The sequence below is a fragment of the Carex rostrata genome, chromosome 30 (assembly GCF_964058835.1).
Source record: "Carex rostrata chromosome 30, lpCarRost1.2, whole genome shotgun sequence".
In the NCBI taxonomy this organism is placed as follows: domain Eukaryota; kingdom Viridiplantae; phylum Streptophyta; class Magnoliopsida; order Poales; family Cyperaceae; genus Carex; species Carex rostrata.
Window position 1 is genome coordinate 5,218,481 of NC_135947.1, and position 22,266 is coordinate 5,240,746.

The 22,266-nt window shown below is 30.8% G+C and overlaps 1 pseudogene across 1 annotated transcript; it reads right to left on the reverse strand.

The window, feature by feature from the left end:
* Positions 1 to 10,032: 10,032 nt before the first annotated feature.
* LOC144546833 (UDP-glycosyltransferase 88B1 pseudogene) lies at positions 10,033 to 11,632 on the reverse strand (annotated as a pseudogene). The gene has a single exon (XR_013508888.1). The product of XR_013508888.1 is annotated as a UDP-glycosyltransferase 88B1 pseudogene (transcript).
* Between the last annotated feature and the right edge of the window lie 10,634 nt (positions 11,633 to 22,266).

Here is a 22,266-nt window from a genome sequence, read left to right on the forward strand (position 1 = left end):
CATTGAGCAATACATACAATATTATATTCATATATGATCTTCGGGATCATTTCTCTAAAAGACAAGCTACATGCCTGACAAACGTGTTGAATCGCAGATCTTAACCAAACACATACTAGGCTTGCTTTTGTGTATTGCTAAATTTTTTCATAAGTAGCGAAATATATGTTTAATTATATGCCAATATTTTCGCTTGGGAGAAGAACTATATCTCGCTAATAAATTTACTATAAATAATATATCATGTATTGTATGCCCATCAAGATAAATGCTCATATTGCACTAAGATATGGTACTTCAGGACCAAATAGTTCTTCATCATTTTCTCGAGGTCTAAATGATCTTTATTCACATCTAATGATCTTACAACCATCGGAGTGATTAATGAATGTTATTTATCAATATGAAATTATTTCAGCACTCTTGCAATATAATTTTCTTGATGTATAAAAATATCATTTTTAAATGTTCAATTTGCAATCCAATGCAAAATTTTGTTCTTCCAAGATCTTTCATCTCAAATTCTTTCCTTAAATAATTTATTCTTTTGGAAGCTCTTCAGGAGTTCCAATGATACTTAGATCGTCAACATAAACTGCAATTATAACAAAATTATTTCTATATCTTTTCATGAAAATACATGGACAGATTGTATCATTCTTATATCTGTGTTTCAATAAATATTCACTTAAACGATTATAGCATATGCGTCCATATTGCTTTTATCGATATAAAGATTTATTCAGTTTAATTGAATAATGTTCTCGAGAACCTAAATTACAATATCTTCAGTTTAACTGCATCTGGACCATCCAAAACAGTGATTTTGTACCTATCTAAAAAAATAATAAAAAAATTTCAAAAAATATAAAATTTGGTCTCTAAGCACATTTTAATATGTATATTATGTTGAGCGATTCAGATGGACTGTTTGAACTTTGCAAATGAAGATAGAGGCGTGGAATATGATTGGAGCACAAAAGCAATGGTGCATTTTAACCGCACTCTTAAAAAAATATGTTTTTCGATCAATGAGACAAAAAAAAAAAATTAGATTTTTTGTGACCCGGTATAAACGGAGTTGTGGGAGTTAGGTGGCATGAGGTATACTGAATTTAAATTTGAGTACTCCCTATAGTGTACTGAAATTAAAATTAAAATTCAGTATTTAGAGTTTTTGAAAATAAGCTCGCACACAATCCGTTTTGTTATTATAATTTTTTCAATAATGGTTTATAAAAAAAATCTCATCATAAAACAGAGAATTCTAGTTTATATATATTTGCACAGCTGACACAACAACAATATTTGTAAATATATTGTTATTGAATTGATATTGTCAATAAGTCAATAACGAGTTAGAAACCATGAATACATATTATTTAAAATTTATATAATAATCGGAATTATAATATTTTAGATTTAAATTAAATTATTTATTAATAATTTAATAATAAATTATAAATATATTAGTATCGTGCCCGTGTGTTGCAATGGAAAATATTATAAGATTTAACATAGAGGCAAATAATAAATAATTATAAAAGAAACAACAACAAATGACTGTTTTAATACAACAATATTTTTTGCATGTGAGTGCATACACAATTTTTTTACATAATTATTTACAACACAAATGAAAATATATACTAAATTTGAAATTTTAGATTGATTATCAGTCATCCAATCAAACCGTCTGCCTTCTTATTATTCAATGTATCTTTTTTATATTCTTTTATATGTAGAAATCTAAATTTACTTGACATGTACTCGTCACACGTACTTTCCACATGATATAGTTAGAATTAAAATTAAATAACCTTAAATTAGCGGTGTTGCAATAAGAAAGCTATTGATGTTTTACTTTTTTTTTTGTTTTTTTTATCCTTTCATCAATATATATAATCTAACAAATAAAAAGAATATAAATTGGATTGCTACATTTGACAATATGACATGTAATATTTTCTAAATTATCTTACAAATCCATTGACAGCGAAAAAAAGAGAACAACGATACTGAAAGGAAGGAGAATAAAAACAAATTTGCAATATTTTTCCGATTACAAAATTTTCTGATCTTCATTTCTTTCTTTTTCCAATCTTCATTCCTTTTCTTATACCAATAAAACAAGATTGGATAAAACAGCGTTTTTGGTTGTGTTCAGTGCATTGTGTTGGACAATTTGGAAATTACGCAATGAATCATGCTTTAACCAAACTCCTCATAAAACGTTTCGCACAATCATTTTGCTAATAGTTTCCCTTCATCATTATTGGACAGGTGTAATAAAAAAACCAATCCGAGACATAATACTCACTGACTGGATGCCGGTGGATACTGAGATCATTGCCCTGCAAGTCTGGGACCCAACTACAGATGACTTTGACAACAATGGGATGCAGATGGTGGTGTTTCAACCATCTCCACTAGGAGACGATTCTGACTCTATGGAGTAATGGGCTTGATTTAATTAGCTGCTATTATTATGTTTTGTAATATATTAGCCTCTAGGCCTTTTTGGACCTCAGTGTTATATTGCAGTTTTTTACGAAATTATGATAGTAGTATGTTTTGTGCAAATAATTGGAACAATGTTTGTAATGATTGACGGTTTCTCTAATGAAACGGGCGTAAAAGCCTTTTATCAAAAAAAATAAAACAAGATTGGGAGTGGGCACTGCCTCTAACTTTAAATATTTACAAGATATTCTCCAGTTGAATTTCGAAAATATATTATTTTTATCATGAAATCAAAAATTGATTCTTACTTCATTAATATTTATTAACACAAGGAGGGTTCAAATGCACCCAAATGCACTCTATCTTTCAAATCCTTTTTCTTCGTTTTCAAAGTCCGAATAGTCAATCCAAACCGTTACATGCGATCTATATATTAAGATGTGCTTGGAGACCAAATTTTACATTTTTTGGAATTTTTTTACTATTTATTAAGCCACTTCGAAAATTACTGATTTTACATTTTCTGGACCATTGGATCAGCGATTTTTCAAAGTGGCTTAATAAATAGTAAAAAAATTCCAAAAAATATAAAATCTGGTCTCCAAGCACATCTTAATATATAGATCGCATCTAATGGTTCAGATTAACTATTCGGACTTTGAAAGCGGAGAAAAAGGATAGGGTGCATTTGGGTGCACAAAAATTTGGGTGCATTTGAACCCTCCTCTATTAACACATGTTTTGAATATACTAAGTAATAATTAGTTCACACTTTATACGCAACTATTAATATATCTCTCCTCCTTATTAAAGAGCTTAATGTCTAGATCCTGCAAGGGTTCTGATTTACTGATTTTTTTTCGGAAGGATGCTCAGCCGTTGAATTTTCAGATCGCACATAGACGAATTTTCCAAATTATGCGCTTCAACACTTAAGCATGCACTGGTCGCGCCGCATATGATCCCAGCGCCCGTAGACCACGCCTGTGCACCACGCACCCTTTTTTTTTTACTGAAGGCGGGATTCGAACCCAGTTGTTGGTGCCAAAATTCTTACTACTACACTAGAGTTCACATGTGTTATATTGTAGATAAATATAATATTTAACTATTTTTCTCTAAAATTTAATTTAAATTATAATTATATAAATATCATATATAAAATAATAAATATATATATATATATATAGAGTACGGCTAACGCGCTTCCTCTAGCATATGGGCCAAAATGCTTCCGGTGGAAATTTGAAATTTCAAAATCCAAAAAGTCGATCTGAACCGTTCATCTCCTTCTCCATATTAATATCTGCTTGGAGACCAAATTTTACATTTTTCTGAAATTTTTTACTATTTATTAAGCCATTTTGAAAATCGCTGATCCAACGGTAGCTTCTGATTTTTACTGTTTGGTAAGCCACCGTTGGATCAGCAATTTTCAAAGTGGCTTAATAAATAGTAAAAAATTTCAGAAAAATGTAAAATTTGGTCTCCAAGAAGATATTAATATGGAGAAGAAGATGAACGGTTCAGATCGACTTTTTGGATTTTGAAATTTCAAATTTCCACCGGAAGCATTTCGGCCCATATGCTAGAGGAAGCGCGTTAGCCGTACTCTATATATATATATATATATATATATATAGGATTTGGCTAATATGCTATGGGTAGCTAAGAGGCCTCCCGTGCTACGGCTCAATATTTGACTTTTCAAAATCCTAACGGTCGATCCGAACCGTTCATCTTGTTCTCCATATTAATATGTGTTTGGAGACCAAATTTTACATTTTTTGGAAATTTTTTACTATTTTTTAGATTTATTGAATATCGCTGTTTTTTATGGTCCAGATTTGTCTGAAAAACAACGATATTCAATAAATCTAAAAAAATAGTAAAAAATTTCCAAAAAATGTAAAATTTGGTCTCCAAGCACATATTAATATGGAGAACAAGATGAACGGTTCGGATCGACCGTTAGGATTTTGAAAAGTTGAATATTGAGCCGTAGCACGGGAGGTCTCTTAGCTACCCATAGCACCGTAGCCAAGTCCTATATATATATATATATATATAGAGTTAGGCTGGGGTGCTATGGATAGCATAGTGGCCTCTATGCTACGGCTCAATATTCGAGTTTTTAAAATCCAAACGGTCGATCCGAACCGTTCATCTTATTCTCCATATTAATATCTGCTTGGAGACCAAATTTTATAATTTTCTGAATTTTTTTACTATTTATTAAGCCACTTTGAAAATCGCTAATCCAACGGTTTTACTGTTTTGTGCAGCCACCGTTGGATCAACAATTTTGTAAAATACTTAATAAATAGTAAAAAAATTCAGAAAAATGTAAAATTTGGTATCCAAGCAGATATTAATATGGAGAATAAGATGAACGGTTCGGATCGACCGTTTGGATTTTGAAAACTCGAATATTGAGCCGTAGCATAGATGCCACTATGCTATCCATAGCACCCCAGCCTAACTCTATATATATATATATATATATATATATATATATATATAGAGGTAGGCTAATATACAATCGATTGTTCCTGAGGTCCCGTACAACCAAGTCATTTTCTGATTTTTAAAGTCCAAATGATCGATCCAAACCGTTCATCTTGTTCTTCATATTAATATGTGTTTGGAGACCAAATTTTACATTTTTCTGAATTTTTTTACTATTTATTAAGCCAACTTGAAAACCGCTGATCCAACGGTGGCTTAACAAAACAGTAAAACCAGAAGCTACCGTTGGATCAGCGATTTTCAAAGTGGCTTAATAAATAGTAAAAAAATTCAAAAAAATGTAAAATTTGTTCTCCAAGCACATATTAATATGGAGAACAAGATGAACGGTTTGGATCGATCATTTGGACTTTAAAAATTGAAAAATGACTTGGTTGTACGGGACCCCAGGAACAATCGATTGTATATTAGCCTACCTCTATATATATATATATATATTAATAGCCGTATCGTATCCTTCATTTTTGAAAATTGCCGTATCGCCGTATCGTATCCTTCATTTTTGAAAATTGCCGTATCGCCGTATCGTATCCTTCATTTTTGAAAATTGCCGTATCCGTATCGTATCGTATCGTATCAGTATTATTATTGCTTTGAGATTTGTGCAGCACGTATTTGAACGGTTGATTTTCAAAAAGATCAAGCAAATAATGAAATAATGAAATGCTTGATCTTCTTCATTTTATAATATTTTATAATGAAATAATATGTTTCCGTTACAACGCAAGGGTACGATGCTAGTATATATATATACCTGTCGCACTTTTTTATTCAATCACACTATTTAATACATGATTCCTACTTTTTTACACAGATAATGTAATACGACTAGAACTCTCTACTACGGTGTTCTTAAGTTTGTCAAACTTCTTTGTTAACTTAATTTTAAAACTTATCGATTGACTTCAAATAACGAAATTAAACTATTAAAACTGATCTACTTTACTAGTGATGTATTTCCATGTGAAAATTTTTAATTTTAGAATTAATTTAGTATAAGTAAAGCGGTCAAAACTAAAAGATATATAAACTAATTTTAATACATTCATTTTTTGAATATTTTTTTACCACTTGGCTCTATACAAAATAATTCTAAATTTTAAAATTTCTTCATGCATACGCATTAGTCGTAAGGTTGGTTTCAATGGTTTGAATTTTTCGTTTAAAATCAATTTTATAGGTTTTAGAGTTATGTTCATATAGAAATTTGATGAACTTAAGAACACCCTAGTTCTACTCATTTAATACATAATTTGCATTTCATTCATACTTATAAATACAATGGCTAAATAAATTAATAATTAATTTGTACATAATTCATTCTAAATACATGATTCCTAAATATTAATTATTGGTTTTATTATAGTAATTAATATGTGATTCGAAAATGTTTTTGTGAATTCATTACCTTTTATTGGGACGTAAAATGAATCCGTCCATAATTTCAAAAACATAAGATGACTTAAGATCAACAATTTTATTATAAGAGACCGCAAAACACATTTATTGTACGAGTTATCTCCGTTTTATTGTTCTGTCACCGTCTTCTCAATCACAACAGATTATAAATTTTCATAAGCTGGTGAAGCAGACGATATTTCTCCAGCAAAATCTAAACAAGCCTCTTAACAAAATTCATCGAGAAAGTTCTTCTCAAAAACAATCTCTAATGATTATATTATTTTTTAATTAACCTAACCCTCTTTTTTTTAGCCGGGCCTGGCCCATCTTTGATCCTTCTTCACGAAACATTTACCAGTCCGGATCCTCACTCAATATTCAAAATCAAATTAATTAAAGAATTAGAATTTTTTAAAAATTTATTAAGTAGATCAATAGAATTTAGAATAATTTTGACAGTATCAATGATTGAGATGGAAGAGGGTCACAGTGTACCACTGGTACCACTGTTACTTGCTAACCAGTACAGTTGGATATACAGTGCTAGTTTTGCACTTTGTGCACAGTACTGGATTTTAGTAGTTATCACTTTTTCATGTTTTGTGATAAATATGGCCAAGGCCCCATGATATGGCTGTAAAAAGTTGATATTCCAGCACTCATTTGATGGCACAGTTGGTTGTTAGGTGTCTGTTACAGTATTTGTAGGGCTGGGTTAATTGCGTTTCAATGCAAGGTCTATGATGTTCTTTGAGTACTGAAATCTTGATACCGTCCCTGATGTGTTACTGACACCAATTTAATGCCATTTGGGTTTTGTATTTTGGGTAGTGATTTTTCTGTCCTTTTGTATTATGTTGAACTTTCTTTTTGTACTCAATACTCTTTTATGCAATGGAAGGACTTTAGTTTATTTTGTCAAAAAAAAAAAAGAATGTGAACAATTTCAAAATTCGTGTTAATTTACGAAACGATCCGGATTGAAGGTAAACTCAAAATTTAATTTATTCCGGATAATTTAGATTCCTTCTGGAAAAAGGGCTTGTGACTTCTTTCCAATAATAGGTTTATTAAATTTTAATTATTTTTTTGAGTAAATAACATTGTCTCAATTTTTTTTATTGTCGAAATTGTTGTTAATAAGTTAATTTCATTGATTGAAAATAATCGCATTTCGTTGGACGGAGCTGCTGGATCTTTTATTATCTTTCTCTATGCTCAAATGGGCTTCAAAATTAGGCTCTACAAACATGAACAAGTAAACTTGTTTGATTTTTCGGTAAGACGAAAAACTTGAAACCTTGTGGGCTTTAATATTGAAATAAGAGTGATGTTTCTATGGACCAAGGACCTATTTGTAAAATGAATACCCTTTTTATTTTCAAAGTTCAAAAAGTCGATCCGAACCGTTCATCTTGTTCTCCATATTAATATGTGCTTGGAGACCAAATTTTACATTTTTCTGAATTTTTTTACTATTTATTAAGATGGGTACAAAATTCAATGGTCTGAATTTTGTACCCATCTTAATAAATAGTAAAAAAATTCAGAAAAATGTAAAATTTGGTCTCCAAGCACATATTAATATGGAGAACAAGATGAACGGTTCGGATCGACTTTTTGAACTTTGAAAATAAAAAGGATATTCATTTTACAAATAGGTCCTTGGTCCATAGAAGCCTTTGCCTTGAAATAAAATAGCAACATTATTTCTGATTTTCGAAAAATAACAAAATCATTTCTGAAAGAAGTGTCCTTTGAATACATTGAAATGCATGCGTTCAGATTTTAAATCCAAAAAAATATTCAAATTAAATTCGAACGAATATGTCTGAAAATCTAAACACTTGGGTCCATAAAATATTCCATTCAAATTTTTTAAAGCCTTTGGTTAGCCGAACATGCACATGGATTTGACTGCATGTCTGCCTTGGCCGAAGTTAATTATAAATGTTTGGTTTGCCATTATTGCACATGGATTTGACTGCATGTCTGCATTGAACAAATTTTATCTCGTGGAAATCTGAAATTGTAGTCAGATCCATTGTATTTGTTAACCTGTTGCGTCTGAACTGCCCATTGTATTTATATTAAATGTTGGGCATGTGTACATGATGTATTAGGTTTGGAATATATATATATATATATATATATATAGGATTTGGCTAATATGCTATGGGTAGCTAAGAGGTCTCTCATGCTACGGCTCAATATTCGACTTTCCAAAATCCTAACAGTCGATCCGAACCGTTCATCTTGTTCTCCATATTAATATGTGTTTGGAGACCAAATTTTACATTTTTTGGAAATTTTTTACTATTTTTTTAGATTTATTGAATATCGCTGTTTTTTATGGTCCAGATTTGTCTGAAAAACAGCGATTTTCAATAAATCTAAAAAAATAGTAAAAAATTTCCAAAAAAATGTAAAATTTGGTCTCCAAGCACATATTAATATGGAGAACAAGATGAACGGTTTGGATCGACCGTTAGAATTTTGAAAAGTCGAATATTGAGCCGTAGCACGGGAGGCCTCTTAGCTACCCATAGCACCGTAGCCAAGTCCTATATATATATATATATATATATATATATATATATATATATATATATATAGGTTGGCTATTATACTTTTATAAGCATATGCTTATAACTCGTTTTTGTATATCAAATGTTCAAATGATCGATCTGAAGCACTCAGTATGTTCTCCATATTAATATGTGCTTGGAGACCAAATTTTATATTTTTTGAAATTTTTTTTACTATTTTTTCAGAATATTTCAAAACAGTCATAAAAAATATTAAAAAAAATAATTAAAAAAAACAAAAAAAATCCCCGTTTTAAAAGATTCTAAAAATATAGTAAAAAAATTTTAAAAAATATAAAATTTGGTCTTCAAACACATATTAATATGAAAAACATGTTGAGCGCTTTAGATCAACTATTTAGACATTAAAAACGCAAAAATGAGTTATAAGCATATGCTCTCATATGCTTATGAAAGTAGAATAGTCAACCTCTATATATATATATGGGGCCGCACCGGCATTCTGCGGCCTCTAGGCTGGACCTACATCGACATAGTGCGAACTCACAATTTTTGAGACCGCACTGATGTTGTGCGGCTAAGTTAGAATTCGAATTCCTCAAAAAACGGAACGTTTTCATTTTTTATTTATTTGGAAAATAGTAGAAATAAAAATTTCGGTACTCATTTTTCCCTGACGCCGGGACGCACTACTTTTTTTTTTTTTTTCACAATTAACCATGCAGATACTAATATTTTGCTGGTTTCTTTTTTTTTGAAACCCGATAGAAGCTATCAGGTTAATTTAACTGGTTTCTATATATAAAAAGGATGTTTAGAACTATTTAAAAAATATTCCTGATATGTCAAAATAAATCATAGACGATTTTCCAAATTTCTTATATGTCAAAAAGTTTACGGAGATATACCGAAGTTCTGTAAACCACTTGCGACTAATTTAAACTTAATTGATTTAATTGTATTTTTAGAAAATGTTTTAGATTAATCTTGGAGTATTTTGTGTAATGTTAATGGAATGCCAACTAAATATTTGGACGAAGAAGAATAAAAGTTGATAATCAAAATTCTCTCAAATTTGTGACTCCAATCCTGACAAAATGAATCTCTTCATAAAAATCATTCATCACAACAATACATCACATAATTATCAATCTTCCATTATAAGGATCTCTCCTCTGCTTTCAATCCAATTTTCAGATCTCTCAACAATTCCATAAACGCCATTGCTAATGGCCCATGTTCGGCAATTGCTTCCCTAGCCTTCTCCTTCACCACCAACATGCGATCTTTTAGCATTCTTCCACCTTCTGACTCCATCAGCCATTTCACTTTTGCCTCCACCTCCTCTGCTCGCACAAAATCATCGTCGACGCAACCCTTCATCTCCACTCCGACCATGATCTCCTCTGTCAACAACACCTTATTCAGCCCCTGCTCTGCAAATATTGGCCAACATATTATTGGCACGCCAGATACTATTGCTTCCAGTGACGAATTCCATCCGCAATGGCTCACAAAACCACCGACTGAAGCATGGTTCAGCACCTCTACCTGTGGTGCCCATGACTTGACCACCATTCCTCGATTTTTTGTACGGTCAAGGAACCCTTCAGGGAGAACCGAATCTAGATTCGGATCGTCTTGTTGCTCGAACATTTTGCTTTCGTCGTCTGCACTCCTCACGACCCACAAGAATCTTTGTGAACTATTTTCCAATCCGATAGCAATTTCTTGGATTTGATTAATGGGCAAAGCAACAAAGCTACCAAAACAGATGAATATCACACTTCCCTTAGGCTGCGAGTCGAGCCAAGTGAGGCACATGTGTCTCTCCTCAATTCCTTCGCTTTTCTCATTCTTCACCAATGGGCCGATAAAATAAACGGGCGGCATCTTCCCTCCAGGCAAACAAGCCCCTTCGTTCAATGCTTTTACGGCTCTCATCTCCAATGATTCGAAACTGTTTACAAGGATCCCATCAGCTTCAGCTAATTGTTTGAATTTCTTGATACGAGTTTGGCATATCTCGGTGTCACGGTCTTGTAAAGTATCTGGGATATCAGAAATCGGTATTGGAGGTACACCAGGGAAATCAATAGATGTACACCCCATGTCTTTAAAAGAGGTGTCAGTGGTATTGTGAAAAAAAGGAAGGTGGATATAGATTGCCAGAACAGAGGCAGCACATGGAAAGTGAACATAAGCTGGGATACCGAGCTGACAAGCTATATCTAGAGCATCAGTGCAGAATACATCAACAATGAGAGCACGGATTCTGTTTGTACTAGACAGAGATGAGATAAAGTCGTAAAGATTTCTGTTATTTGCATAAATTGCTTCGAACATGAGGGTCATAGGATGCTGGTTTGGATTGCTTTGAATTACCGCGGGTATATTGTGAAATGAAATCAACTGGTTTTGTTTGGAGAGCTGCTGTATGAAATTGTAAGCCGAGCCAGTTTTGTTTGGAGGATCAGCTGAGACAACGGTGACAGAGAAACCATGCTGGTGAAACAGGTTAGCGAGCTCTGTCATCGGCACCAGGTGGCCCACTCCCATACCAGAGTACAGCACAATGCTGTCTTTCACCATTGCTTGTTGGTTTAGCGTTGATTATGCTGATGATTTCTTAGAACCAGTTAATTGGGGGAGAAAAAAGCAAGTTGCTTAGTTACTTTGGAAAAGACTAGTTTTCTCCTTCGTGAAATTAACGGGATGAAAAAAAAATATTTTTTCATTTTTATCAATGATACAAGACAACTGACACTTGCATTATTTTTATCCGGCATTACAAAAAGTGTCGTAACAGAATAAAAATATATCCAACTTGAGGAACAAGTAGTTTAGTGGTTTTGACTTTTTACTTTCTGTTTCTTTTCGTATAAGTTTTGGTGACATCAAGTTTACCTGCCTGCCCTTATTATTTGTTCATTTTCAATAATTGGTTTCCTGCACGTCTTGTACATTTGTTTTTGTGTTCTCCAGCTGTTTTTAAACTCTTTTGGTGGTTTCCTGCACATCTTGGGCATTTCGTTTTTGTATTTCTTCTGTTTTCGTACTGTTTCGTTTATTTCAACAAAATAGGATGCGATACTATAACCAACTCCATTCTTAGAAAAAAAAAAAAAAAAAAATCAAGAAACTATTGGCCTCTTCATCTTGTTTTTACACTAATACAAAGTTTAATATAAAGAAGCTTAATTCGGCTGTACTGGTAATTAAGAAGAGAGATGCAGGAAAGAAAGCCGGAGTTAAGGCAGTGCCAGTTCTTTGTTCAAGGATATTATAGTTGGTTGGAATCTAAACTGAAAATGATGAGAAGAACACAGTTGGCAATGATGTTTGCCATATGGAAATTTAAGAAAGATGTAGAAGAATATTTCAAGAAGGGGAGAAAACTCAACTCAGTTATCTTGGGCTATAATTCATGATGTCAAACTCTGGTTTCTGAGATGTAGACCAAATTTTTTCTCTTTTTACCTTGTTTTCTTGTAAATATAATTTTTGTACAAATTTTTTTAATCACACCATTGGTGTGAGCATTAATGGAATTTGAGGGTTAAGTGCCTCATAATTTTCTTTCAGAAAAAATAAAGAAGCTTAATTCATGTTAATGATGCAAAATTCCTCTGATCGTCTCATGGTTCAATACCTCTCTCTGGGTTTCATTTATATATGCACAAATCTTAAAGTGTCCCATATAATCTAAATAGGTCTGAAATACTTTTGACTTGACTTTGACTAATCTGATGTGATGAGATAGAATAGGTGTTGTTGAGCAGCAGAGGAGTCTTCTAAAGCTTCTTTAAAGCTCTTTTGAGTTCTTAAATCGCTCAAATTTTTCCTAAAATCAATTCAGATTAAGATCTCTTCCTTTATGCTTCTTTTGTTTGAAATCATAATTTATGCCTGAGTTTTAAAGCACTTCTATTTCTAAATTAAGTTTATTTATATATTGAAATCTGATAATTGTACCTCAAACAAAATCTCTGAATGCATCCCCAAGTAGTTTAACAGAAAAAAAAAACTTTCAATATTGTTTAACTTCTATTTTCAGCACTCATATCCAAATATTTAAAACTCTATTTATAACATTTTAAAATTTTACTCAAGTATTTAAACCTTTATATGAAATCATTTAAATTGTAAATTTAGATAATTTTAACTTCTAACTACTTTTGTCTTTAATTCAAAAGAACAAAGATTTTTTTCATCCACCTTTTTTTTTCCTCTAATCATTCTCGTCCATTTTCTCAACGACCCGTGATGAATTTTGCGAATTTAAAAATATCAAAATAGATCCATAAATAATAGTTTTCGAGTTATATTTGTGTCATCTTTTTATTTTTACCACTTTAAATCTCTGTGAGTTTCAGTTTTTTTTTTATTTTGCTTCAAAACAATTTAAACCTCTGTTTACAAGCCTTCAAATCTTTCATATAAATCTCATATACAAGCGTATAAACCTCATGTACAAAGAATTTAAACCTCAACAATAACACTTAAACACATATAAACCTCAACAATAACACTGCATTTACAAAGCTCATACACAAAGTATATAAATCTCATGCACAAAGCCTTGAAAATTTTAATGGTTGTAGACTGAGATTTAAAAACTTGAAAATTTAAAGCGCTAATTAGTTTTACTTAAAAAAAAAAACAAATTAATTCAAAATTACTCAAAAGTATTTATTCATTGATCTTATTTGAAAGATAAAATCGAATACACAATGTTCGTATTTTTAGATTTGTAAAATTCATCATGGATCGTCAAAAAAATGTATTATAATGATCAGATAAAAAAATTAAAAAAAAAGTGAGTGAAAATAATCTTTCTTTTTTTGGCTTGAAAACAAAAATGGTTAAAAATTAAAACTATCTAAAAATGCTTTCAGATTTAAGTTTAAATGCTTGTGAGTAATATTTTAAAAAGTATTAACATAGATTTAAATATTTAGATATTAGTGCCGGAAATGAAAGTTAGACAATATTGAAAGTTTTTTTTTTCTGTTAAACTACTTGGGAGACGCAGTCAGCTATGATGACTCAGAGACCAAAACATTTCTCTTATATATTATCTATTTACGAATTAAGACAATCGAGTATGAACTCTTTAATGCTGATTAAAAATTAATACTACTTTTCATAGGCCACTGTAGAGGTTATGCTCCTTGTGGTGCCCGTGATTACGGTTTATGAACTCTTGTGAAAATGAATCAGGGTCGGGGCTGTGTAATATTCTTTGGATTGTTCTCCGACCCATACAAACCTTTCGGCCCAAGTTTTTTAATCCTATATCTCGGCCCCGCATCATCTTTCTTAATCTAACGAAGACATTTCTAGAACAAATATGAAATAAAATATTATAACAAAGACGTAGTCCCCTACTTTTTTTTTTTTTTTTTTTTTTTTTCTGTTTTGCCATGCGATAAAAGCCCATATACGTAGTTGACAGTGTTTTCATAAATCGATGTTAACTCCGTGGATTCACTTTTAGCGCATGTAACCAAAAAAAAAAAAAATCGGCAGTTACTTATGCTGGGTGTAAACGGAGCGGATTCGGAGAGGATAATGCTAATACGACTTTTAATGAGCTGATAAGGATCGGAGTGGATAATGCTAATACGACTTTTAATGAGCTGATAAGGATAAGGATACGGATAGTAAACGGAAAATAAATTTAAAATTAAATCTGTCTTAAACGGATACGGATAGAAAGTGAATAATCTATGAATACAGAGTCGGATAATTGAGTTATACAATTTAAGATACAAAAGAGTGCATTGTTGTTATCCTGAAACAATAGTTAAAATCATTTTAACAGAGATTAAAAATATATTACATTTACGGGCTAAAGTCTTAAATGGAAAAAAAATGGAGAGTGAAGAAATTGAGGTAAAAATGAAAAAAATAACACTATTGTAGCACCATCATCAGCAAAAAAGATATTAAATTAGAAATCAGATCGTATTATTATTTATCTCACAACTAAGATATGATTCCAGCTCTTCACGTCGCCTTTCTGGGAGCTTTTATTTTTCACGACAAGCGGTTCATTTTTTCTTATCTTCTTCCGAGCTCTCTTCCCCTCTTTGGCAATGGAAGAGTGGGTGGATTGAGTTATACATATAAATACTTACTTTATATGTTGTCTGTGTTAGTTGTTTGTTGGCGTTTGTTATGTGTTATCTTTTTTTCTCCTCCTCTTTTCTCTTTCTTCTCTGGCTTCATACACTGATGATTTTTCAGGACCTCTAAGTGGTGACTGTCCCAGTTCGGTTGATTCAATTCCCGATCTGATTTGATTCAGTGCCTCTCTTAAATCCTCGGACTGGTGATTGTCTTGGTCCAGTTAATTCGGTTTTCGGTCCAGTTTGATTCAGTGCCTTCTTCGAAGTCAACTGCCAGAAGAAACATGACAACTATTCACATCGAGAAAACAATCACTAGGCTTCTCTCATTTCGATCAAGCAAGAATGACCAACTTGGTCTCAACATGATGCATATACTCCTCGTGTGTTTTTAGTTTGTTTACAGCTGTGAGCTTTCTCAGACACTCCTGATCTAATTTTATGTAACAGCTAGTCTGTAACTCTTTTAGTTCAATAAAATTTGTCTACGAGTTTCAGAAAAAAAAAAAACTGAAATAATAATTTTAAATGTTTTAACCACAAATGTTTGAAAAGTAGCGACAGCCTCAATAGTGATACTGAATGAAAAACAAAACATATCCTCAATTATTAAAACTAAAATTAGAAGTATTTTAACAAACTCTACGAAACAAAAGCAGAAATAGTAACTTTTTAAGGCTAAAATATCTATTAATCGTCTACGATCGATGACGTTAAACGGGCAGCGCGCCAAAAAAAATATACTTAATTTTACAATTTTAACTAACAACATAATATCTACAGCTACAGGATCATTCGCTAAAGTTTTCGCTATGACGGCTACTTTTTTTTTTCTGATTATATGCAGTTTTCTCCAGTCTTTTGGCATGTGTTTGTTAGTAGAGCGGATTTAAAGATTAAGCAAAGAGTGCTAAGTTACTTCTATAATATCAAAATTTAATACACATATTGTATATAGTTAACTCCTCTTCGTAAAATATTAAATGCTTACTTGTAATTTAGTAGTTAGAGCTTTATTTTGTAGGTTCAAATACTTAGGTTTAAATATCACTAATAATTAATAATAATTACATATTGCGTATTTTAATTTTTAGCTTCTTCTATCAAGATTTTATAGTTCCGCGTCAGCTTGTAGAGTAGTCTACCATATAGACTTTTAATTAAAGCGAGTCGTGCCATTGTTTGTGCTTGTGTCAAGCAGGAATTTTTTAACACGTGTTGTAATAGAATTAGGGTTCTAAATAGTGCGCTATAGCGTTTTTTAGGTGCAGAGACTTGGGTTCAAATGTCACTAATAATTACATATTGTGTATTTTAATTTTTTAGCTTTCTCTATAAAGATTTTCTAGTTCCGCCTCTGCTTGTAGAGTGGTCTACTAATGGAGTTCTAATTAAAGCGAGTCGTGTTATTATTTGTGCTTGTGTCAAGTAGAAATTTTTTAATACACATGTTGTGTTAGAATCATGGTCCTAAATAGCACCCTATAGCATTTTTAGACTATAAAAGTTATGATGCTATCGACATTATTGTGCGCTATAGCAGCGGAATATGAACATAACGTTATTTTTTAGCCATTACACTGTAACACAATAAATGCTATTTAAATCTTTAATTAGAATAGTACGAATTTAACACATAAATTATCATGTCAAAATATGCCAAGGAAGATACACCAACACTGCATGTTTTTAGTTCTTTCTTAATGTTTTTTTCATTGCAAAAAACACAAAATAAAAAAAAGGATCATGATAACAATCCCCGTAGGTCTATCCCCACAAAAAACCCCGCACTTACTGCCAAAAAATTCATGGGGGGACCGCTCAATCATTAATACTCCGCAGAAACTGTTAGTATTTAACTTGAAGCATCAAAGTATTTATCCTGGATTTGCAAAGTATTAATCCCTATGCAATGATCTCTATTATGACTGAACAAATCAATCCATCAATTGTCCCCGCACAAAATTTCCTTTTTTTTTTAATTGTCCTCGCACAACTGGGGACCATTAAATAAACAATCCCCTCATAAATACTTATCAGTTATCCCCGCACAAAATTTATTTGTTTTTTTAGATTGTCCCCGCACAACTAGGGTCCATTAAATAAACAATCCCCTCACCCAATGATAAATACTTCTCAGACATAATAATAAATACTTTATGCTACATGGATAAATATTTTATGTTACATGGATAAAAACTTCTCAGACATAATTGCAATTTTCAGTAAAACATCAATAATAAATACTTTTCAGACATAATGATAAATACTTTATGTTACATGGATAAATACTTCTTAGACATAATTGCAACTTACAGTGAAATACTTCTTAGGCATAATGATAAATACTTTATGTTACATGGATAAATATGTCTCAGATATAATTACAACTTACAATAAAATGTCTGTGACAATGATAAATACTTTTCAGATATAATGGTAAATACTTGTCAGAACAATGATAAATACTTTCTTGAACTTTGTTCTTGAACTTGTCAATAAGTAATGTTTAATCAAATCAAAGTATTAATATGTCAGAGACAATGATAAATACTTATCAGATATAAGGATAAATACTTATCATAACAATGATAAATACTTTCTTGAACATCAATAAACAGATAAATAATTGTTAGCAAGAATTGTTATTCAAGGAAAGTATAATTAATGCGGGGATTATTATTAGATTCTTCTCAGATATAAGAATAAATACTTATCAGAACAATGATAAATATTTTCTTGAACATCAATAAACAGATAAATAATTGTTAGCAGGGATTGTTATTCAAGGAAAATATAATTAATGCGGGATTGTTATTAGATGACAGTATAATTAATGCGGAAATTGTTAATAAAAGGGCAGTATAATTAATGCTGGGATTGCTATTAATTCACAGTAATTAATGCGGGGATAAATGAAAATTCTTAGCGGAATTAATGAGGGGATAAAAGATAATTAATGAAGTTAATTGGGAGAGAAAGAGTGCGGAGATAAATGGAGGGACAGGGGTGAGGAAATTAGTATAATTATTCTAAATAAAATACCAGGAGATGCCGTGTTATAGAATGTGTCTTACCAAATCATGTTAACATTTTCCATACCAAAAAAAAAAAAAAATAGGAAGAGAAAAAAGTTACAATCATCTTTCTTGAAACATCGACTCAATTACTTGTTCTGTTTTGCCTCTTCTGGCTCTTTTTCTGTTCTTGTTTTTTCTTCCCAATTATTGTCGGCTTTTACAATAATTCCACAAAATTTACCAAACTTGGACTGAGTTTAGTGGATTGAATTCGGGTAGGGTACGGGTACCTCGGGTACGGGTAGGGCGGGTAGTCGGGTAGGATGGGTACGGGTAGGGTGGGTAGTCGGGTAGGCGGGTACGGGTAGGTCAGGTAGGGTTTTAAAAAAGTGTATCCTACCCGTTTCAAACCCGTGCCCGTCCCGGGTAACGGGTACGGGTACCTCGGGTACGGGTAGTCGGGTAGGGCGGGTAGGGTACGAGTATTTTTTTTTTTTTTCCTTTCTGTTTTTCTTTCGGTTTTTTTTTTCTGTTTTTTTCTTCTGTTTTTTTTTTCTTTTTTTTTAGTTTTTTTTTTAGTTTTTTTTCTGTTTTGTTTTTCCGTTTTTTTTTTTTTCTGTTTTGTTTAATGTTTTTTTTTTTTCTGTTTTTTTAGTTTTTTTCTGTTTTGTTTTTTCGTTTTTTTATTTTTTTTTCTGTTTTGTTTAATGTTTTTTTTTCTGTTTTTTTTTTGTTTTTTTTACAGTGTCGTACGAATATTATTACATGTTTATAATTCGATTTTTATAATATGAATAGTTCGATATCAAATAGAGTATATATAAACATGAAATTATCAAGTCGCAACTTTATAATTTATAAATGAATAAAATTTGTACCTTATATATAAAAATTATTCGTGCGAAAATTTGTATATTTATACGGCTAAGTACAAATCTATTTATTTATTTCTTTAAGCAAGTCATTTTATTTTATTTTATTTTCAAATTCTCATTCTAATTAAAACAATAAAATAAAAATAAAAATATCTTAAATTAATTTATTACATTAAAAATAATTATGAATAATTTAAAAACAATAGATTAAAAAATAAAAGTTACCCTCCTCCTTTATTCCGGGCTTGGGACCGGCTATGTAAAATAACATAGGCGGAGTTCTAACTTTTTTTTATTAGTAATTGTTCTTTAAAATGAATAATTTAAAAACTAATTGAAATGTTTAGAAATTATAATTTTAAAAATAACCATAAATATTAAAAGAGGTTAGAAAATTATACCGACACTACCTATCTAGTAGTTTGATTCATATACCATTGTTCGCTTTCTTCCGCACCGTCTGAATCTGAATTAGCTTGGGGCTGCGGCTCGGTAACACTTTCTTCAGTATCAGCTGCGGATGATGATTCTTGATCTCGATGTTGGTTGCGCTCGTCAGCATTAATCCAATCTTTTAAGCACACAAGTCTCTTGAAAATCGGCAAAAGGAGTATGTATGTGTATGTGTATGTATGTGTATGTGTATGTATGTGTATATGTGTATATGTATGTGTATGTATATGTGTATGTGTATGTATGTATATATGTATGTGTATGTATATGTGTGTATAAAAAAATCGGCAAAAGGAGTAACCAAACAAAAATTTCGGTTACAAATGAGTTGTAATTTAGAGAATAATTTTTTATTTTTTTTTAAAACATAAATTTTTTATTTTTTTTATTTTTTGTATTAAAATATTAGAAATGTTGAATATATTTATTTGAAAATAGATGGAATACAATGTAATTTGATTTATTAGAAAGACTGCAACAAATAAGTTTAAAATTGATCGGGTTATTTGTTGCAGTCTTTCTAATAAATCAAATTAAATTGTATTCCATCTATTTTTAAAGAAATATATTCAACATTTCTAATATTTCAATACAAAAAATAAAAAAAAATTAAATTTTCTTTTTAAAAAAAAAGAAAGAAGAAGTGGTAACTGTATATTATTTTCGGTTACCCAAAAAAATAGTAAAAAAAAATAATTAAAAAAAAGAAAAGGTGGTCATGTATTTTTGTTTTTTTTTTAAATAGATACAAAATGCCGATTTTTTTGGGTTTAGGGTTTAGTATTTTTAATTATTTTCGGTAACCGTATAAATTAATATATTTCTTTAGGTAACCGTATATTTTTTTCGGTTACCCAAAAAAATAGTAAAAAAAAATAATTAAAAAAAATAAATCTAACATCTTTTTTAACCTATTAAAATAAATCTGAATTTGAAAAATAAAATCTAACATATTCAAAAAAAATCTAATTACTTCACATTTTCAAAAAAAAAAATCTAACATCTTTTTTAACCTATTAAAAATAAATCCGAATTTCAAAAAAAAAATCTAACATATTCAAAACAAATCTAATTACTTCACATTTTCAAAAAAAAAAATCTAACATTTTTTTTAACCTATTAAAAATAAATCCGAATTTCAAAAAAAAAATCTAACATATTCAAAACAAATATTACTTCACATCTAACAATTCTAACATAAACTAAATAAATCTAACATATTCAATAAATCTAACAAATCTAACATAAAATAAATCTAACTAATCTAATTATTTAACAAATTTAACAAATCTAATTACTTAACAAATTTAACAAATCTAATATAAAATAAATCTAACAAATCTAATTACTGAACTTTCAATAAATCTAACTTAAACTAAATTTACTCTACAAAAATAAATTAATGTAACATAAAATAAATCTAACTTAAACTAAATTTACTCTACAAAAATAAATTAATCTAACCTTTAAATCTCGCGGAAAAATCTTGCGGGAGGTGCCGAACTTTGTAATTTCAATACCTTCGTAATTCCGTTTGCGTATTTGTAGAATGAATTAAATTACAACTATATATTTTTTTTAAACAATAAATTTAGAAATTGAGAATAATGAAAATTGAGAGAATGAGAGTTTGAGATAGAATGTGGAGAGAAAGAGGATTAGAGGGGGTGTATTTAAAGAAAAAATTGGAGAGGGGAATAAAATTCGAAATTAAAAAAAAAAAAAAAAACCGGGATTTGACCCGGGTGGGTCCGGCCGGGTTTGATTTGACCGGTCCGGGCCCGGTTTGTCTCAACCGGCGGCAAATTTGGATTTCACATTTTGAATTTTGAATTAAAAAAAAAATCGGGTACGGGTAAAGGGGTAAAGGGGTAAACGGGTAAAAGGGTAAACGGGTAAACGGGTAAAAGGGTAAACGGGTAAACGGGTAAAGTTGGTTGGGTAAACGGGTGCGGGTAGGCGGTTTTCGGGTACGGGTAAGATGGGTACGGGTTGGGCGGGTTTTTTTCCAAAACTTTGAGTCCGGTCCGTCTCAAACCCGTACCCGTGTACCCGTTTACCCGCCTATACTCGGGCACGGGTACGGGTACCTCGGATAACGGGTACGGGTACCTCGGGTAACGGGTACGGGTTGGGTAAAACGGGTCATACCCGTTCGGGTAAAAGCAATTGTCTAACTGAGTTACGACATTCTCATCCAATTCTAATTAACTGGAAGAATTCCAAAAGATTTAATGTACCTGAACTATGATACTAAATTTGTTATACAAAACTTAAAACTTGTTTTTTTCTCTCATTTTTTGTCGTCTTTTACAATAATTTCACACAAATTTACAAAACTTAACTGAACTATGTCATTCTCAACCAATTCTAATTAATGAGAAGAATCCCAAAAGATGAAATATACCTGGTCAAACTCAAATATGTTTTCACCATGTTTGGTTGTGGCCTAAAGGGTGGAATAAAGAGTTTAGGTCTCATTATTCCACAAAATGTGCATTAATTGAGCCGGATTAAGATGGCCTAAGCCGATCTTTAGACTAATCTAAATTAAACCACCTCATATAGTGGTTTAATTTTATTCCACCTCGTGGCCTAACTTGAATGATTATAATAATATTTTATTTATATATAATTAGTCTATTATTATTAATAATAATTATTATTAGTATATAATTATATTCTTATATTGTTAATATATTAAATAATTATTATAATAAAATTATATAATTAACATCCTTTTATTAATAATTATTAGTAATAAATAATTATATAATTATTATGTTATATTGTTAATATGTTAAATAATTATTATATAATATTGTAATATATTATAGTTATT